This window comes from Erinaceus europaeus, chromosome 2 (genome assembly GCF_950295315.1).
Source record: "Erinaceus europaeus chromosome 2, mEriEur2.1, whole genome shotgun sequence".
NCBI lineage: Eukaryota > Metazoa > Chordata > Mammalia > Eulipotyphla > Erinaceidae > Erinaceus > Erinaceus europaeus.
The window spans coordinates 101,021,568-101,036,047 of record NC_080163.1 but is presented as its reverse complement, the minus strand read 5'-3'; positions in this window follow the sequence as shown (position 1 = coordinate 101,036,047).

Genomic DNA, 14,480 nt, shown 5'->3' with positions numbered 1-14,480 from the left:
CGGGAAATGGAGATTGGGTGGTGGGAATTGTATGGAATTGTTCCCCTTCTACCCTATGGTTTTGTTAATTAATCCTTTCTTAAATAAAAATAAATAAATAAATAAACAGCTTGATTTAAAAAAGAAAAAAAAATTTTTTTGTTTGCTCTGATATATTTCCAGTATTATAGTGATGTTCTTGTTTATAAGAGGTGTTTTAGAACCTCTTTCAGGGCTGGTTTGGTGATGGTTGCCTCCTTTAACTGTTGTTTGTCTAAGAAGGTTTTGATCCCTCCATCTAGTTTGAATGAAAGTCTAGCATGATATATTATCCTTGGTTGAAACTCTTTTTCGTTCAGGGCTTGATATATATCTTGCCATTCTCTTGTGGCTTTTGGTGTTTGAGTGGAGAAGTCTGCAGATAATCTATGGGTTTTCCCTTGTATGTGACTTTTTGTTTTTCTCTTGCAGCCTGTAGGATCCTTTCTTTATCCTTACTTCTTCTCATTGTGACTATGATGTGTCTTGGTGTCTTCAGGTCTGGGTTGATTCTGTTTGGAACTCTCTGGGCCTCTTGAATCTTGATGTCCTTTCTGTTATTCAGGTCTGGGAAGTTTTCTTCTATTATTTCCTCTAGAATGTTTGCTTCCCCTTCCTCTCTTTCTTCCTCTGGAGGGCCAATTATGTGAAAGTTACTTCTTTTGAGATCATCCCATATGTCTCTGTTGTTGTTTTCAGTGTCTCTCAATCTCTTTTTAAGCTCTTTCACTCTTTCTTTGTTTTCTCTAACTCATCCTCTGTCTGACTAATTCTGTTTTCTACTTCTGTTAGTCTGCTTTCCCTTGCCTCAGCTTTTCTTCATTACAGCTATTTCAGCTTTCAGTTCTCTAATTTCATCAAGATAATCAGTATTTTCCTTGGGGGGTTCAACTGTTGTTTCCCTAATACTGCCATTCCTTTCCTCCAATGTTGTTTTCATTTCTGTGATTAATAAGTTTATTATTGCTTGCATACTTCTGGCTTATTTGTAGTTTCTTCTGGGCTCTTGTCTTCATTCATTGGAGTAGCAGTTTTATTTGTTTTTGATCTACCCATTTATTTTTATTTATGTGTTTCTTTTTTATGCTCTGTTGTTCCTCAGTTGTTGTGTCTTGAGCACAAGCAACACTGTACTAAATACTTTTATGACAATTGCAATCACCAACCTCAGGAATTACAGTAGCAACTGAAGCAAATATTTAAGCAGTTTAATTGCCACCAGTTAGCCAAACAATTTCTCCAGTCTGTGAAAAAATAGTAACCAAATCCCAGTGAAGAAGAAAGAGAAGAGAAAGAAGGGATAGCAAGAATAGACAGTTATGTGAATCTACTATCCACTGTATATTCTAGGGCTAACAAGAGTGGAAAGGGATGTAGAGCAGAGATACACACATAGAGAGTCCACTCTGAGTCAGATTTCTTCCCCAAAATAATTCACAAATTCAGAAAGGCAAAGAAGAAGGAAGAAGTGTATGACAAGATAAAAAAAAGAAAAAAGAAAAATGGAGACAAGAGAGAGAAGAGAGAAAAGATAAGAAAAAGAGCTGTAATTAAAGAGCAGTGAAAGGAAAGGTTTTTTTATTACTTTATTTTTTATTTAATTTAATTTAATTTTTTTAATTAGCTAGGAGGAGGCGGGAAGGGAGAGTCTGTAGAGGAGGTAGGAGTAAGGAGACAAGTTCCTCCCATAATAGATAAGATGCCCACTACCCTAGCAATGAAAGATACCCTAAGAGTTAATTCTGATCAACCTAAAGGAGGTGGAAAGATATATGCCTTTATATAATATTAATAATAAAATAGAGCAGGGTAAAAAAAAAAACCCTGTCCCAGATTACCTCAAACCTTGTGATCAGAGGCAGCTGATTGTTAAGAAAGAGAAAAAAAAAAAAACATCAGTACTAGACAAGGATAGCTGAAATAGACAGTTATGCAAATCTACTATCCACTGTATATTGTAGGGGTAGCTAAAGGAGGAAGGGAAGTTGAGCAGAGACACTCGCAGTGAGAGTCCAACTCTGAGTCAGAATTCTTCCCCAAAATAATTCCCAAATGTGTATCAGTGAATTCAAAAAAGCACACTGTTTGGTGGTGTGGGGGCTGGGGCCTGTGGTTTTGGAAGCTGTAGGATTAAGGAAGAAAGGATGACAAGAATGAGAAAAAGAAAAAAAAGAGAGAGAGAGAGAGAAAAGAAAAAGATAAGAAAAAGAACAGTCATAAAAATGCGGTGAAAGAAAAGAGTTTTTTAAAATTTATTTTTAATTATTTAATTAGCTATGTGGGGTGAGGTGGGGGGGGGGTTGGCTACTCAGATATAAAAAAGTCCAGAGGTTTCAGAAGGGTATAGACTTAGAATGAATGATACTCCCTGGTGGGACAGGAATCTTGGTAAAGAAAGAGGCTCAGCAGGGGAGGCTGCTAGGAGCTGGTCCCCAGGGACTGCTTATGGGGGGGGGAGGTGTGCTTAATAATTTAAAAGAAAAAAATTTCCCCTTTTTTTCTACTCTTTTTTAACCCAAATTAAGTTATAGTTACATCCTTGGTGTCACCGCTAGGACCCCTTATTGACTGGCCTACTAAAGGCAGAAAATCCTACCGTTTCCAGAAGATGTGGTCAGAGCTCAAGCCGCTAGCAGATTCTCAGTCCACCATCTTCCAGGAACCTCCAGAATTTTTTTTTAAATTATAGTTTTTCTTTTCTGTCATTGAGAAATCTGTGGGAGTTATAGCTATGATATCACCAAATATAGCAGAATATTAATATAAATCACTAAGCTTTTAAATAAGATTTCACAAACTCTATTTATTTTAAACAGTAATTCAAACTATGAGAACAGTTTGATCTGGAAGGAGTTTTACACAAAATCTTGATAAAGTAAGCTATAAAGCATACACAGAAAGAATATATAGCAATGTTTTAAAAAATCTAATTAGACAAATCTCTTTAAGTATGACTTAAATTTAGTGACAAATCTGATTTTCTGAATTTGGTAGGAAAAAATATATTCCACGAGTGCTTGAAAAAAGCTATGAAGCAGAGTGATTTATAGTAGTGGTTGTAAACAAATGAAAACCCAATATTTTTTTTACCTTTTTTAAAATTAGTGGTGATATTTTTAATAAAAAGGAAGCATTGAAAAAACCATAAAATAAGAGGGTTACAACTCCACACAATTCCCACCACCAGATCTCCTTATCCCATCCCCTCCCCTGATAGCTTTCCTATTCTTTAACTCTCTGGGAGTATGGACCCAAGGTCATTGTGGGATGCAGAAGGTGGAAGGTATGGCTTCTGTAATTGCTTCCTCACTGAACATGGGTGTTGACAGGTCAATCCATACTCCCACCCTGCCTCTCTCTTTCCCTAGTGGGGCAGGGCTCTGGGTAAGCAAAGCTCCAGGACATATTGGTGAGGTTGTCTGTCCAGGGAAGTCTGGTTGGCATCATGCTAGCATCTTGAACCTGGTGGCTGAAAAGAGAATTAACATACAAAGCCAAACAAATTGTTGAATAATTATGAACTTAAAGGCTAGAATAGTTCAGATGAAGAGTTGGGGGGGTCCTCCACTTCGTAGATAGTTACTAGGCATATTTTAGTTATATTCCAAAGGGCCTGTGGCTATACTAGTTGTGTTTGTTTGTTTGTTTGTTTTCCATGACCCTGAAATCTTGATCAACAAGATTGTGGGATAAAAGGAGTAGGATTCCACACAATTTCCACCACCATGGGAATGTATATATGGAAATATACCCTCCCTTCCACTGGAAACCCAACAATATTGAAGTTGAACAAAAAATTTGGGTTGGGACTGGATGATGGGGAACTTGAAACTCATTTGAATTCAGGCAGTGTTTCAAAAACATATCACTGGTACCTTTTACAATCAATCCCAAACCTAACTGGCAGTCAGAACTGAAATCTCCAAACTGAGGTATATGTTGACCAGACTCTGCATGCTTACACTCTCAGAGGTTACAGGGTTATCTTTTCTTTTTCCAGTGGGGCACATGAAGGAGATCTTCAGGCAAAGTATTAGCGTAATCCAAGTTAGACATCATAAAATCATGAATTAAAGTATAATCTGCCCATCATTGACATTACATTCAACTCACTCTGTTTCTACACCCTGATTATATATGAATTTCCCCCAAGGGATGGAATATAATTCAGGAAGAACAGTCATCAAATAGCATTTACACCATTTCCATAGATAAGAGAATACCAAAGCATTTAGCTTTGTAACATGAACAGATGAGGATCTGAAGGCATAGAGCTTTAGGAGCTTTAGTATGTAACCTTCCTGTATTATCTGAATTATATTTCAGAATGTCCAAGTTCTCCAAAGCTAGGCCTCTGGTATCATGTGATATTGAAGCAAGTGTTCTCCCAACCTAATAGTAAAGAATACTTTCTAATAGCTAGGTCAGTTTCATAATTCTATTCTTATTCTTTTCTTGGTTCATAATGTCTATTTATTCCTAAAATGCTCAGGCACAAATCAAGTCACATCAATGTAAAAATGATAGAAAGAAAATCTAACTTCTGTCCCTTTAGCAGAAGGTGTTACAACAGAAGTTAATAGGGACAAAACTGAATAAGGGGCAACTAGACTGATAAAAGACAGTCTGATCCTCCATAGGCAGAGGCTTCTAAGCCCTGACATGGCACAGAAGGATATCAAAGTTTCTAGGCTGGATTCAGGAAATCCAGTTAACATTACCTTTTAGCCTGAGCACATGGTTTGAATACAATAGATGGTTTTCATTTTTATGTTATAAATTCACATGGCATTTTGGGATTTGACACAACTATTCAGAAAAATTGTACTTTTCCCACAAAAGTAAACTGATAGGCATTTTTCCATTATTGTTATATGTATAATGTTCTAAAACTTATTATTTTGTAATATTTTCTATACACAAAATACCCACAGAAATGTTTTCCTTATCTTTTTCATCATTATCAGAAAATAATTAAAAGTTCATCATGGTATCTGAGTATAAGTTACTATTAGGTGAAGTTTCAAGTGGCCATGGTGATTGCAGTATGAACTTTCCACTCATTTACAAACAAAAATATTATTTTACATTTAATAATGATGGATACTAAGTATGATATATTAGTAACTAAAATATATTAGCTCCAAAAATTTGGCTGTTTTGGACTATTTTTTAGAATCCTCCAACTTGGAGAAAGTAAGAGAAGAGAGGTGCTAATAAAAACACTGGTCAGCTCTGGCATAAGAAGGAGAAGAAAGGGAGAAGCAGCTACTGTGTTTCTCTCCTCACTTCTCCTGGGTCAACTAGGAATACCAAAGGAGATCTCCTGGGACTGCAACAAGACAGGACTAGAATGATTATGGGAAACCACCAAATCACCAGTGAGTGCAAACACATGTGGCTAGTGGACAAAGAGGACCCTAAAGAGAGGTTTTTGGGGCTAAAGCCTGTTTCTACTCCTGAGCAGCTGGTACCTGTTGAGGCATCACCTCCAGTCTGTTTTACCAACAAAAAACTTGCTGAAGGGAGGAGAAGAGTCTCCTATGACTCACCAAATGCAACTGGGAGTCTCCATTGCTATTGTCCTCAGAGGCTGGAGCAGCTGGGAAGAGGCCCCATGCTAACATAACAGAGAACTGACCAGGACACTTAGGAGAAGATCTACATTCCGATGGCCTCGTGGTGGGACTGTATAGTGGGAGCCTTTCTGTTTTTTTTTTTTTAATTTTATATTTATTTATTCCCTTTTGTTCCCTTGGTTTTTTTTTTATTGTTGTAATCATTGTTGATGTTGTTGTTGTTGGATATGACAGAGAAATGGAGAGAGGAGGGGAAGACAGAGAGGGGGAGAGAAAGATAGACACCTGCAGACCTGCTTCACCGCCTGTGAAGCAACTCCCCTGCAGGTGGGGAGCCGGGGGCTCGAACCAGAATCCTTACGCCGGTCCTTGCGCTTTGCACCACCTGCACTTAACCTGCTGCACTGCCGCCAGACTCCCAGTGGGAGCTTTTCTATGTTGTTCTCCAAATGGGAACATGGTGAATAATTGCCTCAGAATCCATAGACTATAACCAAGTATGCTTAGAAGCTCACAGGGCCAAGCAGTACTTCCCAGTTTGGCAGAGAAGCTGAATTGAACCCAGAACTTTGGATCCTTGAGGTATGGGACTCTCTTTGCATAACCACTGTATTATCTCTCCCCCACCATAAATTATCTGTTCATCAGGAGTACTGATTAAGCTAAAAAACCTACTTCTACTTAAAAAGCCCTCAGGAATCTATAGCCTACAGGGAAGAAAAAGAACAAAAGAAGTTTTACCAGCCATTGTGCTCCATCTCAGAGATTGAAATAATATTTAAATAACTGTTAATTTCTACAACTGTGAACTCTTTATGTACCTTACTTAAACACAAGTCAGTCCAGGCAACAGTGATCAGTAATTTGAAAAGTACTGAGAGGGGGACCTCATAACATACCATATAGAATGGTTTAACCAAGAAAAACTATTGGAGAAATGAACCAGGAGAAGAGTCCAGCTAAAAGCCCCCAAAAGACTGAAGCACAGAATAATGAGGTCAAGATCCAAACGCTAGTTAAGAAAATAGTCACAGCAGTGAGGAAGAGTTTGAAATAATTGTCATCTGAAATGCAGAAACAACAAATGAGACTCTGGGAGAAAACACTAATTATCTGAAGGTTATTAGAGAGCTGAAAGATGAAATAGCTGACCTAAGAACACAGGTCACAGAATAAGATAATACAATATCAGAACAGGGTAACAAAATAGATAAACTCCAGAAAACAGTAGAGGGGAGAAAGAATAGAATAAATGAGACTGAAAACATAATTATCAAGACCAAGGATGAACTAGAGACAACTAAAAAAGAAGTAAGAGATCTCAAAAAGGGATTGAGAGATACTAGAAACAACAGAGGCCTATGAGATGACTTCAGAAGAAATAATATATGCATTATTGGCTTATCAGAAAAAGAAAGAGAGGGAGGGGAAGAAAGCATTCTTCAGGACATAATAGCTGAGAATTTCTCTAGTCTAGACAACATAGAAGACATAAAGGTTCAAGAAGCCCAGAGGGTCCCAAAAAGAATTAACCCAGACTTAAAGACATCAAAACACATCATATTTAAAATGGAAAGGAATAAGGATAAAGAAAGGATTCTGAAGGCTGCAAGAGAAAAACAAAGATTCACCTACAGAGAAAAACCCATAAGATTAACAGCAGACATCTCCACACAAACACTACAGGCCAGAAGGTAATGGCAAGTTATTTATCAAGTATTCAATGAGAAAGGCTTTCAACCAAGACTATTGTATTCTGTTAGACTGTCATTCAGACTAGATGGAGATATATAAAAAAAAAAAACTTCTCCGACAAACAATAGTTGAAAGAATCAACTATCACCAAGCCTACCCTGAAAGAAGGTCTGAAAGTTCTCCTATAAACAGTCAGACAACAATAAATATGTCATAAGTCAGAACATTCTAAAAATGTACAAGAATGGCATTAAAATGCATTCAAGCTATGATATCAACAAATGCCAATGGCCTGAACCCACCTATTAAAAGACACAGAGTAGGAAGATGGATCAGAAAACACAACCCAACAATATTCTGTCTACAAGGAAACCACCTAGCTAGACAAACACATACTCAAAGTGAAAGAATGGAAAATTATCATACAAGCCAATGGCCCACAAAAAAAGGGCAGGAACAGCTATTCTTATATCTGACATGATATACTTTAAAATAAATAAAAGTAAAAAAGACAGGGATTGACATTACTTAATGCTCAGAGGATCAGTCAATCAAGAGGACTTAACAATTAACATCTATGCACCCAGTGAGAAGCCATCAAAATACATCAAACATCTACTGAAAGAGCTACAGCAGTATATTAGCAGCAACACAGTCATAGTAGGGGACTTCAACACCCTACTCTCTCAACTTCATAGATCATCCAGGCAGAAAATCAATAAAGACATAAGGGAGCTAAATAAGGAGACAGATAAACTAGAACTATTGGACATTTTCAGAGTCATTCACCCCAGGAAACTGGAATACACATTCCCCGCAAGTTCCCATGGGTCATTCTCAAGTATAGACTGACTATATGTTAGGCCACAAAACCAGCATCAGCAAATTCAAGAGCATTGAAATCATCCCAGCATCTTCTCAAACCACAGTGGAATTAAACTAACACTTAACAATAAACAAAAGAATAGTAATAGTCCCAAAATGCAGAGGCTCAACAGTACACTACTTAAAAACTACTGGGTCAAAGAGGAAATAAAGGAAGAAATCAAAATGTTTTGAGAGTTCAATGAAAATGAAGACACAAACTATCAAAATATTTGGGACACAGTTAAGGCAGTTCTGAGAGGGAAGTTCCTAGCCATACAAGCACACATTAGGAAACAAGAAAAGGCACAAATAAACAACCTCACTGCACACCTTAAAGACATAGAAGAAGAAGAACAAAAGAACCTTAAAGCAACCAGAAGGACAGAAATAACTAAAGTTAGGGCAGAAGTCAATAGCATTGAAAATAAGAAAACCATACAAAATATCAACCAAAGAAAATGTTCATTCTTTGAAAGAGTGAACAAAATTGAAAAAACTTTAGCCAGACTCACAAAACAAAAAAGGGAAAAGACCCAAATAAATTGGATTGTAAAGGAAGGGGGAGATAGCACAAGAGACACCACAGAAATTCACCTTATCATTAAGGCTTCTATGAATAACTATATACCACCAAGCTAGAGATCCTGAAAGAAAAGGACAATTTCCTAGATTCCTACCAGCTTCCAAAATTAAATAAAAAAGAACTAGATAATATGAACAGGACTATCACAGCCATCGAAACTGAAACAGGTATCAAAACCCCATCCAAGAATAAATGTCCTGAACCAGATGGTTTTACAAATGAATCCTACAAAACTTTCAAGGAAGAGTTAATACCTCTGTTTTTGAAAGTCTTCCGGAAGATTGAAAACACAGGCATATTCCCTTCCAGCTTCTATGAAGCCAGCATCACTCTGATACCCAAAGCAGACAGGGACACAACCAAAAAAGAAAACTACAGACCAATATCTCTGATGAACATAGACACTAAAATATTGAACAAAATGCTAGCCAACTGGATACAGCAGTATAATAAAAACATTTTTCATCATGAGGAAGTGGGGTTTACCCCAGGGATACAAGGTTGGTTTATTATACATAAATCAATCAACATGATTCACTACACCAATAAATGCAAGACCAAAACCCACAAGTTATATCAATAGATGCAGTGAAAGCCTTTGAGTAAAATCCAACATCCCTTGATGATCAAAACACTATAAAAATGGAAATAGATGGAAAATTCCTCAAATTAGTGGAGTCTATGTATACCCAACTTACAGCCAACATCATACTCAGTGGTGAAAAACTGGAAGCATTTCCCTTCAGATCAGGTAATAGACAGTACTGCTCACTATCACTATTACTATTCAGCATAGTGTTGGAAGTTCTTGCCATAGCAAGCAGGGCAGGGGCAAGGAATTAAAGGGATACAGATTGGAAGAGAAGTCAAACTCTCCCTATTTACAGATGACATGGTAGTATACATAAAAAAAAAACTTAAAGAATCCAGCAAGAAGCTTTTGGAAGTCGTCAGGCAATGCAGTAAGATGTCAGGCTACAGAATTAACATACAAAAGTCAGTGGCATTCCTCTATGCAAACACTAAGTTAGAAGATGAAATCCAGAAATCAATTTCTTTTACTATAACAACAAATACAACAGACTATCTAGGAATAAACCTAACAAAACAAGTGAAAGACTTGTATACTGAAAATTATGAGTCACTACTCAAGGAAACTGAAAAAGACACAAAGCAGTTGGAAGATATTCCATGTTCATGAGTTAGAAGAATTAACATCATCAAAATGAATATTCTACCTAGAGCCATATACAGATTTAATGCTGCCAGATCTCAAATTATATTATAGGGCCACTGTAATCAAAACTGCTTGGTACTGGAACATGAATACACACACTGACCAGTGGAATAGAATTGAGATCCCAGATATGTCCCCACACCTATATACATCTAATCTTTGACAAAGGTGCCCACACTACTATATGGGGAAATGTGAGTCTCTTCAACAAATGATGTTGGAAAAAATGGGTTGAAACATGCAGAAGAATGCTACTGAACCACTATATTTCACCAAATACAAAAGTAAATCCCAAGTGGATCAAGTACTTGGATGTGAGACCAGAAAGTATAAGATACTTAGAGGAAAATATTGGCAGAACTCTTTTTCCACATAAATTTAAAAGACATCTTCAATGAAATGAATCCAATTACAAAGAAGACTAAGGCAAGTATAAACCTATGGGACTACTTCAAATTAAAAAGCTTCAGCATAGCAAAAGAAGCCAATACCAAAACAAAGAGGCCCCTCACAGGATTGGAGAAGATCTTTACATGCCATACAACAGAAGAGTTTAACAACCAAAATATATAAAGAGCTTATCAAACTCAACAACAAGAAAACAAATGACCCCACCCAAAATGGGGAGAGGACATCTACAGAATATTCATCACTGAATATTCAAATCCAAAAGGCCAAGAAACACATGAAAAAAATGCTCCAAGTCTTTTATTGTCAGATAAATGCAAATAAAGGTAACAATGAGATACCACATCACTCCTGTGAGAACGTCATACATCAGAAAAGGTAGCAGCAATAAATGCTGGAGAGGTTGTGGGATCAAAGGAACCCTTCTATACTGCTGGTGGGAATGTAAATTGGCCTAACTTCTGTGGAGAACAGCCTGGAGAACTCTCAGAAAGCTAGAAATGGACCTACCTTATTACCTTGCAATTCCTCTCCTGGGGATATATCCTAAGGAACCCAACACATCCATTCAAAAAGATTTGTGTATACCTATGTTCATAGCAGCACAATTTGTAATAGCCAAAACCTGGAAGCAAACTAGGTGTCCAACAACAGCTGAGTGGTTGAGCAAGTGTGGTATATATTCACAATGGAATACAACTCGTTGGATGGACCTTGAACAATTCATGTTAAGTGAAATAAGTCAGAAACAGAAGGATGAATGTGGGATGATCTCACTCTTAGGCAGAAGTTGAAAAACAAGATCAGAAGAGAAAACACAAGTAGAAGCTGAACTGGAATTGGTGTATTACACCAAAATAAAAGACTCTGGGGTTGTTGGTGGGGGGGAGAGTATAGGTCCTGGAAAAGGATGACAGAAGACCCAGTGGGGGTTATATTGTTATGTGGGAAACTGGGAAATGTTACGCATGTACAAACTATTGTATTTACTGGCAAATGTAAAACATTAATCCCTCAATAAAGTAAAAAAAAAAAATCCTCCAAGTTAAATTCTCACATATTCATTATTTTTGTTTCTAAATAATCTCTGATTTTTTATGTTTAACATTCATGTTTTATTCTAAAAATTCATTTTTGATCAGATATAGATCTAATATAAAACATAGATATATCAGCTAATCACTTAAATGTAAACAAGAAAGATTTTCTTCAACTTAGAAAAATATATGTAATTTAATTCACAAAAAGACATGACTTTTTAATTATGGCCACCAAAAATAAAGAAATTATCTGGGCTCCATAAATATGTTTAAGTTTCATAAACTTCTTGGTAAGTTGTCTATGATAATGATTTTGAACTGAGTCATTAAAGAGTCTTAGGGGGCAGGGGCTTAAGGGTCTTAGGCAGTAGTGCCCTGAATTAAACTCACATAGTATTAAGCCCAAGGACCTGCACAAGGATCCCAGTTCAAGCATGCCCCTCTGACAGTTCTCCCCACCTCAGGGGGATCCCTTCACAAATGGTGAAGCACTTCTGCAGATGTCTTCCTCTCTCCCTCTTCATTTCCACTCCCTTTTCAATTTCTTTCTGTCCTGTCCGAAAAAAAAAAAAAAAGTGAAAAACTGACCGTAAGAGCTGTGGATTCATAGCGCAGACATGGAGCCCCAGCAATAACACTGGAGGCATTAAAAAAAAAGTCTTGGGAGTCGGGCTGTAGCGCAGCGGGTTAAGCCCAGGTGGCGCAAAGCACAAGGACCGGCATAAGGATCCCGGATCAAACCCCGGCTCCCCAAAAGCAGGGGAGTCCCTTCACAGGCGGTGAAGCAGGTCTGCAGGTGTCTATCTTTCTCTCCTCCTCTCTGTCTTCCCCTCCTCTCTCCATTTCTTTCTGTCCTATCCAACAATGACAACAACAATAATAACTACAACAATAAAACCACAAGGGCAACAAAAGGGGATAAATAAAATAAATATTTTTTTTAAAAAATTAAAAAAAATGTCTTAGGGGGCCAGGGAGACAGCATAATGGTCATGAAAATGACTTTAATGTCTGGGGTTCTGAGGTCCCAGAGGCTCCTGTAAGCCAGAGCTAAGCAGTGCTCTAATCTTTTACTCTCTGTATGTTTCTCTCTCTGTTTCATTCTCCCATTAAAATAAATAAATAAAATATTTTGTAAAGAGTATTAGGAATAAAAGTTGTTTTGTTATTGTTGTTATTGTTGTTTTGTATTGTTTTTGTATAAGAATAACTTAGAGGGTGGTGCTGGACATTGATCCTGGACTTTGGAGTCTCAGGCATGAGAATCTCTTTGCATAAGAAGTATGCTATCTACCCCCATGTGCTTCCCTTTTCCTTGGTTATGAGATTCTAAAGCTCATAAGGAGTTATGACACACTATAATGGATACAAATTTTTCCTCAGGTTAGTTAAATTTTCCAGAATGATCTTACAAGATTGCGCAAATTAACACTTTTAAATTGCTACCAGGGTTATCAGTGAGGCTTGGTTCTTATACTATAGATCCACTGTTCCTGGTGGCCGGTTTTTCCCTTTATTTATTTATTTTTCTTCATTTTTTATTTAATAGAACAGAGAGAAATTAAGAGTGGTGGAGGAGGAAATGAAGAGGGAGTGGAAAGTTTCGCTATTTGCAAATCTTCCTCCGTGCAGGTGGAGACTGGGGACATACACATATAATATGTTCTTGCCATAGTAATATGTACCCTCAGCCAGGTGTAATGCCTCCTGGGCCCCAAATTAGCCTTTTTAAAAAATACTGATGTTTAATGTCATTTTGTTGTTGTTGTTGTTCACATCAGAATTACTATGAGATTTTATTTTAACCTTTTATTCTTACTCCAATTTGAATGTGTGTAGACCTTTAATGTGTAAGTGGATATATATATACATATATGTATGTATATATATATATACCATATATGTGCCCTTTTGTATGTGCGTATATCTAGTGATTTTTCAGAAATAAATGATGCATAACCTAGTTTATATAAAAGAGAAATGTGCTCTATTTCTCTTCTTGTTTTTGCCATCCCTTCCTGAGAGTCAAAGGTTGTCAGAGAAATAGAAATTTCATTCCATATTCCTCTTACTTGAGCAGTTCTTCATTTTATTCACCTACCCATCTTTTTCATTTGTATCAAATTTTTATTCTATACATACTCGTTTTCTAACCCAGAGGTAAGTAATTTGGTTTTGGAGGATGATATCTGTTTTGTTTTAAATCAGAATTATTCATTTGTCAAGCCCTGAGGATGCACCTTATCTAATAAAATGCCTGTTTCTATTTATTCCTCTGTTCTTGCAATTTATATTTGAATATTCTCAATTAGTTTTTAAAGTTTTAAGTTCACTTTCAGACAAGAGAGTCTTAGCGTTCTTCAGATTTCTTCTCAGTCTTTTTTCAGAATCCCCCAAATTGGATTAATTTCAGGTGAACTTTGCCCTATATCAGCCAACCAGGATCTAGGAATAATGCAACACACTGTGTCTGTTTTTAACTGTCAACTTCAAATACCAATGAAAATTTCTAATACTATTTCACCTATATTTATTAATTATTAAAAATGCTTATTTTTCAAATTTAGTAACACTTTATTGATGGAATATTGATTTATAGAATTGTTTCTTTCAGGAGGGTACATTTCCACATTCCCCCAAGACACGGACACCCAATTTAATATGTATTTATTAATTCATTGTAGAGGTATCTGTGTGAGTCTCCTATATAACCACTTTTCTATTATTTTAATTATATATTTTTTTTTTCAGTGATTTAACATCAGCGTATACAGTTTTAAGGTTGCAGGAGTGTTGTTTTATATCCAACACAAAAATTGTATGTGTCGCCCCTCCAAATATACTCCCTTTTCTAATATTTAAATTTAGTGATCTACATATTTTTTTCTGCTTAGTTCTGGATAGTAAACATTTTAGAATTTAAAGGGATTACAGTATGGATCACAATTTTTCAACTCTTCCATTGCATCACAAAGTAGTCATACTCACAACAGAAGTTGAGAAAGAAGAACAGAAAGGGAAATGCAAAGTAGAATTTGACTGAGTTTGGAGTA